This window comes from Fukomys damarensis, unplaced genomic scaffold (genome assembly GCF_012274545.1).
Source record: "Fukomys damarensis isolate Sample0158 unplaced genomic scaffold, DMR_v1.0_HiC HiC_scaffold_11, whole genome shotgun sequence".
Classification (NCBI taxonomy): Eukaryota; Metazoa; Chordata; class Mammalia; order Rodentia; family Bathyergidae; genus Fukomys; species Fukomys damarensis.
This window is the reverse complement of record NW_022900923.1, coordinates 17,395,721-17,408,935: the sequence shown is the minus strand read 5'-3', so window position 1 is coordinate 17,408,935 and position 13,215 is coordinate 17,395,721. Positions and strand designations below refer to the sequence as shown.

The 13,215-nt window shown below is 37.5% G+C and overlaps 1 long non-coding RNA gene across 2 annotated transcripts in view; it reads left to right on the top strand.

Moving 5' to 3' along the window:
- The window catches only part of LOC104870159, a 51,100-nt gene that overhangs the window by 32,749 nt on the left and 5,136 nt on the right, over positions 1 to 13,215 (top strand). For both annotated transcript variants that reach the window (XR_782454.3, XR_782455.3), the window contains one exon: positions 159 to 230. This is a non-coding gene — a long non-coding RNA (uncharacterized LOC104870159). The remainder of the gene's footprint in view (positions 1 to 158; positions 231 to 13,215) is intronic.

The following is a 13,215-nucleotide window of genomic DNA, read 5'->3' as shown; positions in this document are numbered from 1 at the left end:
TCACTGAGCTACCCCCACCCCACCGCAGTGCTCTGAAAATCAATTTTAAAATGATAAAAGCTAATAGAGACATTCTTTTAAGTTTGTGGCCATCTTCTGTACATCAGATTTTTAAATGGTAATTATTAATGTGGTTTTCTTGCACTTACTGTTTCTAGGACTCCAGTCTTCAAAAGCTTTCTGAATTCTATTTGTGGCCCCTGGAGGACTGAGATGCTCTTCTGATTTAGGTTTGTTTGATTGTTTGTTGTGTGGTTTTTTGTTTTTGTTTGTTTTTTTGTTGTTGTTTTTTGAGACAGGGTCTCACTATGTAGTTGAGACTGACCTGGAACTCACTATGTAGCCCAGGCTGGTCTCGAACTCACAGTGATTCTCCTGCCTCATCAGCCTCCCAAGTGCTGGGATTACAGGCGTGCGCCACCACGCCTGGCTTTTGGGGGTTTTTTTTGTTTGTTGGTTTGTTTTTTGGTACCGGGATTGAACTCAGGTCCTTGTGCTTGAAGCAGTTGGCGGAACCACTGAGGTAAATCCCTGGCCCTTCTGTTTGTTTTATAACCTAAGATGTCGAAGATAGATTCCATAGAGGGGACAACCATTAAAAAAGCAAATAAAGTATAGTAGAATTGTTCCACTTAAAATAATTGCCCCCATTAGACGCCTAAACTATAAACTCCATTTATAAGGAGAAGAAACAAATGGAGGAAAATGAGCTGAAAGAAATTTGCTTGACAATTACACCATATCTACTTTGTGAAATTACCAAGTACCTAAGGACTAGAAAAGGACTAAAATACTCCCTAGAAGTGGCTCCTTTGTTCCTTTGATGTCTGGCCTTCTAAATAGTGTCTGGATAATCTCATATAAACTCTCCAGAGCTGTGAATTTATAGATTAAAAACTGCTGGTGCCCGGTGGCTATTCAGTTAATCAAGAACCAGAAATAACACAGACAGACAGGATACTTATGTTGGCAGCTCCATAATTTTGGCTAGAATTTTGTGTAGAAAAAAACCTCAAGCCTACTCTTTTACAGCAGTTCTTACAATTTCTCAACTTTTACTGTATAAATAGAATTCCTTTCTCTTTTTAATCATCTTTCAACAAAGTGAAAGCTAGATATACACGTTTTTGTGTTATATCCATCAACACTTTAGTAGAAGACAACTACATTGCCTGTTAATTTCAAGTGGGATAAACCCTTGTAACGTTTTCCTCACACCTTCTCTGTGTGTATTTATCACAAAAATTTGGACGAGGGCAAATGATCCGAAGAGGTGGTGCTTCCCAGCTGCCTGGCTGCCTGGCTCTTTGGGTGTAAATCCAAAGAATAAATAAGGACCAAATGGAGAACAGATACTGGGAAGTAGGAAAAAAAAATGTTCAAACGGGAAAGGGTGCAAAAGAGGGGGGAGAAGGAAGAGAGGGGGTAGGAAGGAAATAGGATAAAAAAATTTAAAAGAATGAAAGGAAAACAATAGAAACAAAGTTTTATAAATGGAGAAGGGAGGAAAGATTGAAGGGAAGGAAAGAGAATAGGAAAAATAATTAAGATAGATTATGTACAGGTACAAATTCCCCATGATGAATACGATATCATGTATGTCAGAAATGTACCAATAACATTATTTTTTAAAAAAAGAACAATCTGTAATATAGTGAAAGGAATGACTGTGAACTGTGCTTAGGCTGTGCTGCTATAACAGAATACCACAGACGGGGCAATTTTTTTTTTTTTTTTGGTACCCCAGATCCAACTCGGGTCCTTGCACTTGGGAAGCAGGAGGAACCACTGAGCTAAATCCCCGCCCCGGGCAATTTATAAACGATAGAATTTTTTTCTGGAGGTTGGAAAGTCCAAGATCAAGCCATCAACAGGCTCATTGCCTTGGGAAGCTCCAATCTCTGCATCCAAGGCGGCACTTGTGTCCTCACTTTGCGGTAGGTAGAAGAGCCAAAGGGATGCGCTTCGTCCTCTGAGCACTTTTACAAGGGTACCTAGTACCTCTCCTAAGAGAGGAGGACCCAGGACACAATCCCCTTACAAAGGCACCTCCTCCCACACCATCAAGACCCATTCAAGCTACAGCAGAGGTGATTTTGTTTTTGTGTTTGTTTGCTTGCTTGCTTGAGACAGGGTCTCACCATGTAGTCCAGGCTGGCCTTCAACTTGAGATGATCCTCCTACCTCAACCTCCCCAGTGCAGGGATGAGAAGTGAGCTCAACCACACCCAGCTAGGTGATTTCTCAATGGGGGAGGGGAAATAGGGCCCAATAATAGCACCAAAGAAAAATCTAATTAGCTAAGTGAGATATGCTATTCAGAAATTGATTTTAATAAATAAATAAAAATAAAATATTCTATTCAGTAATATTTACACATTAATTGAGCCTAAAAAAGAACTTGACTTAATCTTTCTTGAGACTAATATATGCAAAATCATACACATAATATTGCAATGCAAATTATACCACACTGTCCTGAAGGAACTATAAAGATGTATAAGAAATCATCCTTCATCATAAAGATTTTTGCAGACTAGTAAAGGTTTAAACTTATGACACACACTATAAATGGTTCCATTTTTTAAAAATTAGCAGTACTATGTACAAGGTATGGTTAAAAAAAACCCAAGCAAACAAGTACAGCTATTGCAGTGACCTAAATAGTGACTTTAAAATATTGTGATTATCAATTAATTTTGTTCTCATGGTTTTAGAAGCCAGTCTTGTATAGGATATGTTAAAAGAACAGTCCCCATCCTTCCTCTCTAGATTATCTTTGCCTTATTTTGGCTACACTAAATAACATGCTTGTACTGCTATTTCATGTATTTTTAATTGTAGGTATTCACTATTGTCTTTCACACCACATATATATGAAAGGTCTCATTCTTATCGCAATATAATGATATAACCTTGTTCAGATAAATTTATCATTTATATAGTTATGACTATATATGTTTTCAGAACAAAATAACATAGTCATCTATAATCATTTTCATTTCATTCAAAATTGTTCTGCTTTCCCTGAACTTAATAATTTGTATGTGTACACGTGTAGCTCTCTACCAGTTGCTCAATTCATATCACGTATTCTATCAATTTCATCTTCTTAAATATTCCTGTCCCAGTGCCTCTGGCCTATTCCAACATTAAATTGTTCCATTGCTATCACCCTAGAATCTCCCTGAATAAACATCTCTCCTCTTTAGTATAGACCTCCTGTTTTGATGGTATATGACCTTTAATAACTTCCTCAGAAAGGATACATCGAAAAGAATTTTTGACAACTTTTGTGTTTAAAAAATCTCCCCCCCCCACCTTTTTTTATGTGCCTACATGCTGAATATAAAATTCTACCTTGGAAGTCATTTTCCATCAGAATTTTGATACCATTTTCCCATTGTTTTTTGCCTTCCAATATTGCTATTAAGGAGTCCAAAGCCATTATAATTCCTGATCTTTTGTCTTTATCTCCAGTGTTATTCCCTGGATTTGGTTCTTTTTTCATACCTTGTGCTATACATAGATCTTTTCATCTGAAACTGTATGGGCTTCAGTTTGGGGGAATTTTCTTGTCATTTTGTTAATGGCTTCCTAATAGTTTTCTTATTTCTCTTTGTCTGGATTGCCTATGAGTTGGAAATGGGAACCTCTTAAACTGGTTTTCTAGATTTTTCTTTCTCATCTATTGTTTTCTAATTCTTGATCTTTTTCGCTCTTTGTTATCTGAATGTTGTTTTCATATAACATCTTGTTTCATGAATGTAATATCTTCCCTTGCCTTTGAGGGTTTTGTTTTTTTGTTTTGTTTTGTTTTTTTCTCTTTGCCTATTTCCTCAAATGTCTTTCCTTGTGTTCATTTCTTTGGGCTTTTGTCTTTCTGTTATAGGATTTCTTCAGTTGCCTCTTTGGTCATAAGTAAGATTATGACACTAAAATCTGATTGAAAGGTCTAAGCATATATGTCTTAGTCCATCTGAGTTTCAAAAACAAAATGTCATAAGCTGAGTAGCTTATAAACAATGAAAATTTATTTCTCACAATTCTGGGGCTGTAAAGTCTAAGATCAAACTGCTGGCAAATGTAGAAACTGGTGAGGGGTTATTTTCTGTATCCATGATAGAACAGGATAGCATCCTAGGGCCTCTTTTATAAAGGAAATAACCCTAATCATGAAGGTTCCACTCTCATGACCTAATCACTTCCCAAAGGCCCTAACAATTTACTATCACATTAGTGAGTAGGTTTCAACATAAAAATTCCGAGGAAGGCACAAACATTCAGATCATAGCAATGTGTAATCTCTGAGTTTCACTGTGAAATTATATGGCTGGGTAATTTTCTGAGCAATCTCCAAACTGAGACATTTAACTTTCCTCTTCAACTGGTTTGAACCCTAGTAACAAAACTTCATCTCTCCCTCCTAGAAGGTCTAAGCCTGGCTGCCAGTGTCTTGGAGCCAAATGTGGTAAGAAGACCAAGATCCAGCATTTTGCCCACGCTCACCTTCCCCGATGCTTGGTATCATATCCCAGTCCACTGCAACAATGACCCTCTGCCCAGAGACACCCTGTTTTATGGACTCCAAAGATATCTCCAGTGTTTTGTGGGTAATCATCAGAAGCGTGGAGTGGGAGATGAGATTTAACTATTTGCTTTTAACAAATTCTCCTTTTAAGATGTTCCTCCTTTGATTTTCATTTCCAGAAGTATCAAATCTTCCTCATTCCTGACCATTAGAACATTTCTGAAAAACAAATCAGTTTAATTCTTGACTTTCCCCTAGCTAATTCAAGATTGTACTGTCTATGAACTTCTGTCAGTAATCACCAATCAGTCTTCTTCGTGGCTTTATAAATGTTGGTGATTTTATTTACTTTCCTGTTTTCAAACTTGTCAGTTTATGACCTTAATTTTTTTCTGGGCTGGGAATACAGCTTTGAAGTGGAATATTTGCCTATTGGGTGTAATCCCCAGTACTGAAAACAAAACTTTTTTCCTAGCATATGCAAAGCCCTGGGTTTGATCTCCAACACTGAAAAAAAAAAATTACTGTTTTAGTGGAGTTTCAAGAGTAAGCAAAATTAAATGCACATGTTCCCTTTTACTGAAAACTCCAATTTTTAAAATTCAGAGATTAGTGGATGAAAAGGAAGTTAATCAAATCCAGAGTTATCAAAGGGAAGACATCAAAGGCTAGCATACTTTTCCTCTTATTCCAGCAGTCTCTTACAAGAAGAAAAAAAATGACATTCTACTCCACACAAAGATGGGGACCCATTAAAATATGGGTACAGTAAAGCACACTACTAATCAGTGAACTATGAGGGGTAATAAAAAATACAGCAAATATTTACATTTTTAAATTTTTTATTAGAGTAAAAGACACAATGCCATTAAACCCTGTCTTAGTTACTTTTCTTGTTGCTTAGACAAACTACCCAACACCCAAAGTTAAAGAACAAAAGGTTTATTTCAGCTCACAATTTGTAGAAGTTTCAGTCCATAGTCAACTGGCTCCAAGGCAGGGTTGCACAGCAGAGGGGCATCGCAGAGGAGAAACAGTCCATGGCAGAGCAGGCAGGCAGCAGCAACCAAGCTTCTCTTCCTCTTTTATCCCATCCAAACTGCAAGCCTTTTGGGTGGTGCCACTCATTCCTGGAACTGTGATAAACCAATTAGTGGACTAATCCATTACCATACACCCTTAATCCCAGGATCACATCTGTCACACCCTGGATCCAGACACCTCTGAAACACCCCACACAGCAGAGCCTCCTGAGATTTTGGGGAGACATCTAGATATAAGCCATAACATCCCCCTTGCTTCAAAAACATTCATCCTATCCTCCCTTACCACTTTCTGAAGCAGTTCTGGAAGTATTCTTTTGTATCTTTACAAGTTGTGATAAAAAATACTGTGAATACTGCTGCTGCCTAATGCCACACAACAAAAAGGCAGGCTTGTAAAAACATTGTGGTGCATCCTTATCCACTTTATTCACCAGATATGGAATTGTACAACTCTTGGCTCTCCACTTTTGTTTTTTTTTTAAGGAGATTACCTCTGGCATTTATTATAATAACAAAAAGCTGCCTACTACACCAATCATTGTTAGTGTCTTCACCTTCAAGTCTACGGTCCCTAGGTGATGTACATGATTTGTCTAATCCTATATTATCCCATCACAATACTTTGAGACCTCTAGACTAAATTATAATGACAAATACCAATTATATATATAAATACCAATGTATATATATATAAAATATAAAATATAGAGAAAATAAAAATGATTTAAAATGAATATATTCATTTATTCATTAACAAGTATTTGTTGAGCACTTGCTATGTATTATGCACTGTTCTAACCATGGAAGTTACACGGTGAAGACATGTTCTGTTGGAAGTAACAGGCAGTAAATTTCACTTAGTGATGAGGAGAAAAATAAAATAGATAGGAGGAGGGCCAGAGATTTAGCTCAGCAGCATAGCGCCTGCCTGGCAAGTGAGAGGTCCTGAGTTCAATCCCCGGTACAAAAAAAAAAAAACAGGGGCAAAATTGTATAGGAGAGCAGCAAGAGAGTTGCAATTTCAGACCAGGTGATCAGAGAAAGACTAGTGGCATTTGAGTAAAGCCCTACAAGAGACAGAGAGATGAGACAGAGATAAGAGGAGATAAGATACTACATATCTGAAGAACAAATAACTAGGAGAAAAACAAGCACTGAGGCCCTGAGGAAGAATAGCAAGGATGGTAAGAGTGGGTTTTGTGAGATCGGAATGGTAAGAAGGTACCAAATAATATAGTCTTAAGGTTATTATAAAAACATGGACTTTTACTCTGATAAGACACCACAGAGGAGAAAATACAATATTCTTCTACAGCTTTTGAGCTCATGGAGCAAATCCTTGGCTAGAAGGAGACTGAGTGACATCTATAGTATTTGTTGTTTTGTTCACCTAATTATTGAGCTCTTTTTTTTTTTTTATGAGCCATCTCATGAGAAACAAATATTCTGACATTTTGGGTCTATTCTGAAAGATCTTGCCTCATACTGTATTTCTAAATCTCCTTTTCAGCAGTTCTTCAATCCTTTTACTCCTAAATCCCTGACCCTTGAGCAGAACTACTGTCCATTAATTACTGGAGATATTTATCTTATGTCATCCCTCCTAGGTAAACTTGGACAATGAGAAGTCTTGCTTAAAGCTTCATTAATTTGGGTGATTTCTCTTTTCCACTGTCTTTCAGGATCATCTGATAATGGAGTATTTGCCAAATCCTATTTCCAGAAATTTAGATTTACATATCCAACTGAAGATATCTTCATTTGGATTACTAATTGATTGCATGAAGCCCTGATTCAGCCTATAGCACCTAATAATAATAATACTAATAATATAATAATAATAAATCAAACTCAAATCACCCAAAATTAAGCTTCTCCTCTGTTTTCCTGGCTGACTGGAACATTGTAATTAACACCAGTAAAACATTAATCTATAAATCAGACTGAGATTTTTCTCCCTCCTCAGCAATTGAGCATGGAAACTACAGCATGAAGCCTACATGTGGGCTGAGGAGGCAAAAAGATGCTAGAAATGTGAGCCTCTATACATGCCACGTTCTTGTTCTTGTTCTTTTGCTTGTTTCTGCCCCTGTACTTACTGCTTTCACTTGATGTCGGAATGCTGCTGGAACAACAGGCTTTCTTTCTAGTTAAGTCATGTAACACTTGGATCATGGAAGGCTTCTCAGAGTTCATGGCCTTTTATGGTCAGGTATCAAAACGAGTTGCCTAACAAAATTAGAAGTCATTTACCAAAAAAGTGGGAGGCATAGTTTTTTGTCCCAAACCATAGCATACCACCATTTTTACTCACCTGTTAGAGCTTGCCATCATCTCCATTTAACCCTTGGATCTGCCTTGACCAGCTAAGAAACTTCTTTTGTTTTGTGAAACCTGACAGCCTTTTGTGTTAACCTGAAAATGGATCATAGTAGTATACCCAAAAGTCATACATGCTGCCTCCAAAATGTAAGAGACATCACAAATCATTGTGTCTTTCTTAATGGTACAGAGTAACAATGTGATCTTCATTTTAGAGGAAAGATCCTAACTTATCCAGGCTGAAATTCAAGTAGCTCTCAGTCAATGATGCTTAAAGTTTGGTTGAATTTGCCATTGTAGAGAATGTACCAAGTTTTGTTAGAAAAATCACAGAAGTGCTTTTAAGCAAAATAAACCTATACTCTTTCATAAAAGTTATTTAATAATGGGGCAGGGATTTACCTCAGTGATTCCACTGCCTTGTAAGCACAAGGTCCCAAGTTCAATCCCTGGTATCAAAGGGAAAAAATTATGTAATAAATAATACAATATTTATATATTTATACATACATATATATACATATGTAATTTTTGGTGGTACTGGGGATTGAACCCAGGGCCTTCGCAATGAGCTACATCCTCAGCCCTTAATTATTACTATTATTATTATTATTATTATTATTATTATTTTATAATAGCCCTTAATTTACTATTATTATTATTATTATTATTATTATTATTTTATCATTATTTTGAGATAAGACCTCACTAATTTGCTAAATTGCCCAGGTTCAGCTCGAATGTGCAGTTATCCTGCCTCAGTCTCCCAGAGTGCTGGGACTGCACATAGATACTACGATTCCTAGATATAATTTTTAAAGAGATAACATTTGTCTTGCTTACTGATCTCTTTTGAATACTGAATGCATGTCAATGAGGTATTTTGTATCTATCTACCATGAATTTGATATATCTAACTAGACATAAAATCAAGCCTCAGTGTGCCACCAAGTGGAAAGAATGTCAATAGGACTAGACCTAAGTAGGTCCAAAGGGACAAGAAAATTATACATGCAGGTGGCTTACACTCCCAGCATGCTCTTCTCATGTCATTGCCACACCTCCCACATCCCACTCCTGTGGTCTCTTGGGTACTTCCTTATGATCACTTGCCCAGAAAAAAAAAAAAACTAACCATTTACAGAAAGCTCTGTATAATATGGCAGCTCTTGCCCTAAATTTATTTCTGTGACATTTGACTCCATTTAAGCACACCCTAAAGGATAGTGGGGAAGAGGTCTCCTCCCTGAGGAAGAAACTTCAAAAACCATAAATCACTTGGTTATTTGCTTTGCAACCGAAAGCATTTTATGTGAACTTTTCATCCTGAGTTGCTTAAAAAAACAAAAACCAAAAAACTCTATGGGTCAAGAATCTGACACCCATTGGATTTACAGGTTTTGTGTTGCACCTCATCAGCTGGAAGCACTTGGTGTTGATTTTGTAGGATAGTGGCATGGCTGTGACCTTTGAAAACTATGTTACACTGCCGTGCTATATTTCGGTGTGGGCCTGGGGTGTGGTCATATAGGATGAGGGAAATGAAACTCTCACTAACATGTACCATAATTTCTTGTCCCCAGGAAGCAGAGGGTAAATAGGGGTGTGTTTCAAAAAGTTTTACTTAATGGCCCTTGCACAGAATGTTTATTTCCTGATTTTGTCTCTGCTAATTTAGCAGTTTTAACAATTAAGGTAAGAGTTCCTCCACTAGGGATACGTGTATTTTTTGTGGTGCAAACAGAGATGTGGATTCATAGGAAAAGAAAGGATCACAATTTAAGCTAAAGACAGACCAAGAGAGCCATCTGAAAGTCATCAGACTACAGGTGGCAGATGTGAAGGTGTAAATGTAGATTATTCTGCTGAAAAAGAGTGCAGAGTGAGCAGCCAGGCAAAGACAGCACCCTAAGAAATCCCAGAATCAGAAGCAAAAGAAATGAGAAGAGACTGATGCAATCACAATAAAAATCGATGAGGCATTTCCAGTTTTAAATGGTATTTGGCTAGCCGCCTCTGACTCAGCCTATCTCAACTTGCTGCCTAAAACACATACAAAGATTAAGAAAAAATTGAGAAAATTCCTATTAATTCATAGTATAAAGAATGGAAGGCTTCTCATTCCTAGGAGGAATTAGACTAATCTCATGATACTAAAGGGCTTGGATTTAAAGGTCAGTTTTGTTCCTACTAACAAAGTCTACAGGCAGAGTCATGGTCACGGTGATTGCTGAGATGAGAGCAAACCATGGATTTCATTGGTTTGGTTGTCAGGAATTTAGTTAGCTGCTATCCCTCAGACTATGACAGTACAACTGTAATGTACAATCATTACAATATCCAGAATTAAGAAAAAGAAGACACTGAAAAGTATTCTGATAGTGGGCATGTCACTGTGCCGCTAATTAGAGATCTAAAAGTATCCATATTTCCTGTCTGGAGATATATATGATATAAATGGAGAGGGAGAAAAACTATCTAAACTGCCTCAAAATCTTAATAATCCTCTCTACTTTAAGCACCAGGAAAATCTGTCATACGCTCACGTGTTTTATTTCCTCGGGTTAACATTCCTGGCTCTGTCTTCAGGACCTACTAGCTAAGGTCAGTGTTGCCTGAAAACTTCTGGAAAAGATCCAGTTCTTAAGTGCATCTTCCCCCACTGATTTTGTATTTCAGATTATTGTTTGCTTCTCAGGACTGCTTGGCAAGGCTCCTAGAATTCAACTTCTTTTCAGGCGTGGAGACACATGCCTATAATCCTAGCATTTAGGAGGCTAAGGCAAGAGGATTGCCACAAGCTCAAGGCCAGGCTGAGCTATGTAGTGAGTTCAAGTCCAGCTTGAGCTACGTAGCAAGATCCCATTTCAAACAAACAAACAAACAAACAAACAAACAAAAATTAAATTTTTGGATGACCAAAAATCAGGTAGGCCTTGTTTAGAATATGCAGCGTAACAGAATTTACAGATATAAACAGAATTTTTAACAAAGTTCGGATGGATAAAATTTTAAATTTAACCTATTTTTAGGTGTGAGTCATTGTATTTATGTGTGATAGCAAGAGAAAACATGAGAAACTTCTGAATAAAAATACTTATGCTTTTCTCTGTTTTTTTAAAAGTTTTGAATATATAGTTAACTTCCAGAATGAATGTTCAAAATGAGGAAGCTGTGTTGTAAAGGATGGGAAGTAGGTGTTAAAGACTATTAATATCACTCATTTATTCAATTAACAGATATATACTAAATCTTTACTGTGCACTAAGTATTGAAAATTCAATAGTGAAAAAGATTATTGTCTTGGAGCTATTGGGAAATAAATAAAATTAAGTAGGAATTATAACCAAGTATGTGCTATGCAGGAGATATAGGAACAAATAATCTATGTTTGGGGTCAAAAGGAACAGCCCAGAAGAAGTAAAAAAATTCTAAATGTATTTATTTTTGTAGTACTGGGGATTGAACCCAGGGCTTTTGCACTGAACTGCAGCCTTAACCCTTTTTATTTCAAGACAGGGTCTTGAGAAGTCACTGATTTCCCTAGGCTAGAGTGGAATTTAGGGTCCTCTTGCCTCAGCCCCCCAGAGTGCTGAGATTATGCACGTGTGCCACCATAACCAGCTCCAGAAAACTGAAATTTTAGCAGAGACCTAAAAGATATCTGGGAGTTAGCCAGGCAAACAAGAGGAGAGGAGAGAGTATTCTTGACAAAGTGAACAGTTCTTGTAAGCCTTAGAAGCAAGAGAGAACATTAGAAGACTAAAAATACGTTCAATGTCTGGACACTGTTTTGGGACCAGGGTTGTCCGGGACTGGAATGTGAATGCAAGTCATACTAAAGGACTTGGTTTTTACTGTAAAGGTAAGCCAAGGATTTTCACACAAGACTTGATTAGAAAAACAATAATCAAATTTGACTTTCAGAAAATATTTTTCTTTATATGTAATAAATTAAACTATAGTAATTCGGTAGAGGGACTGGGAAGATGTATACAAAAACACAGGAAATAGAATCTACAGAATGTGGTAAATTGTTAGACACTGCAGGCGAGGTAGAGGAGGAGTCGAGAGCGATTACTAAGACTAGGGATGGAACTCAGTGTGTGCCTTTCATGCAGAAGGCCCCGGGTTCAATCCCCAGCACTGCAAAAAAGGAAAAGAAAAAGTTACTATTTCATTTCTAGCAGGAGTTACTGAATGGATAATAATTCTGTTCCTGAGAAGGGAGATATTGGAGGAAGACATTTGGGGGGACAGTTCCATGTGGGATTTTTGAGTTTGAGGAACCTAGAAGTCATTCAAACGGTGGTTCAGTCGTTCGAACTCTTTCCACCTACTTCTAAAAATGAACTTTCTGTGCTCCTGGAGCCAACCCCTCCATTTTAGTATTAGATCCCATTCCAGCTCATCTGACCTCATCCGTGACTTTACTCAACAATTCTCCCCTCACTTTCTGGCATCAAAAAATATTATTTTTTGGTTTCTGCTGAGTCATTTATGCGAGCACATGCTAGAAAATATCCCATCCTAAAGAGAGAGATTCTAGCTTTACCTGACATCCCATGCCAGCTTCTAGTCTATTTTAATAAAACTCTTCATAAATGTAGCCTGTATTCTCCACTGACAAGTTCTTTCCATGTCTCAGATTAAAGACAACCCAAGTAGGGCTTTGCCCGCATCACTCAATTTAAATTGCCCACTAAGATCACCAATAGGAGGCGGGGGTGTGGCTCAGGGGTAGAACATTTGCCTACCTGTGTGAAGCCTATTTGAAGCCCTCAGCTCGATCCCAAGTACACACACACACACACACACACACACGCGCACACAGAAATAAATATCACCAACGACTTTCATGTGGCCAGACCCAATGGTTAATTCTCAGTCCATTGGTCTCTCTTTTTTCTTTGAATCACACTCGTAGCTTGCTGCCAGGAATCAATCTTTCCTCTTACCTCATTGATTGTTCTTCCTTTGCTAGTTTGTCTTCCTCAACCTGATCTCTACGTGCTAGGCTTAGCCTTGCACACTTTTTCTTTCCTATCAGTGCTCACTGTGTGGGTGGTTATATCTATTCTTCTGTATGCTGACAATATCAAAATTTCTGAAAATGTATCTCCTTTAAAAAAATATATCTCCTTAAGATTCACATCAAGACTCCACGAGATTTCTAAACCCATAAAAATAATTAATCCCAGTAGAATTCAGAAGGAAGGGTCAGGGATTTGGCTCAGTGGCACCCTTGAGTGTCTTGCAAGTGCAAGGTTCCGAGTTCAATGCCCGGTACCAAAAAAAAAAAAAAAAAAAAAAATG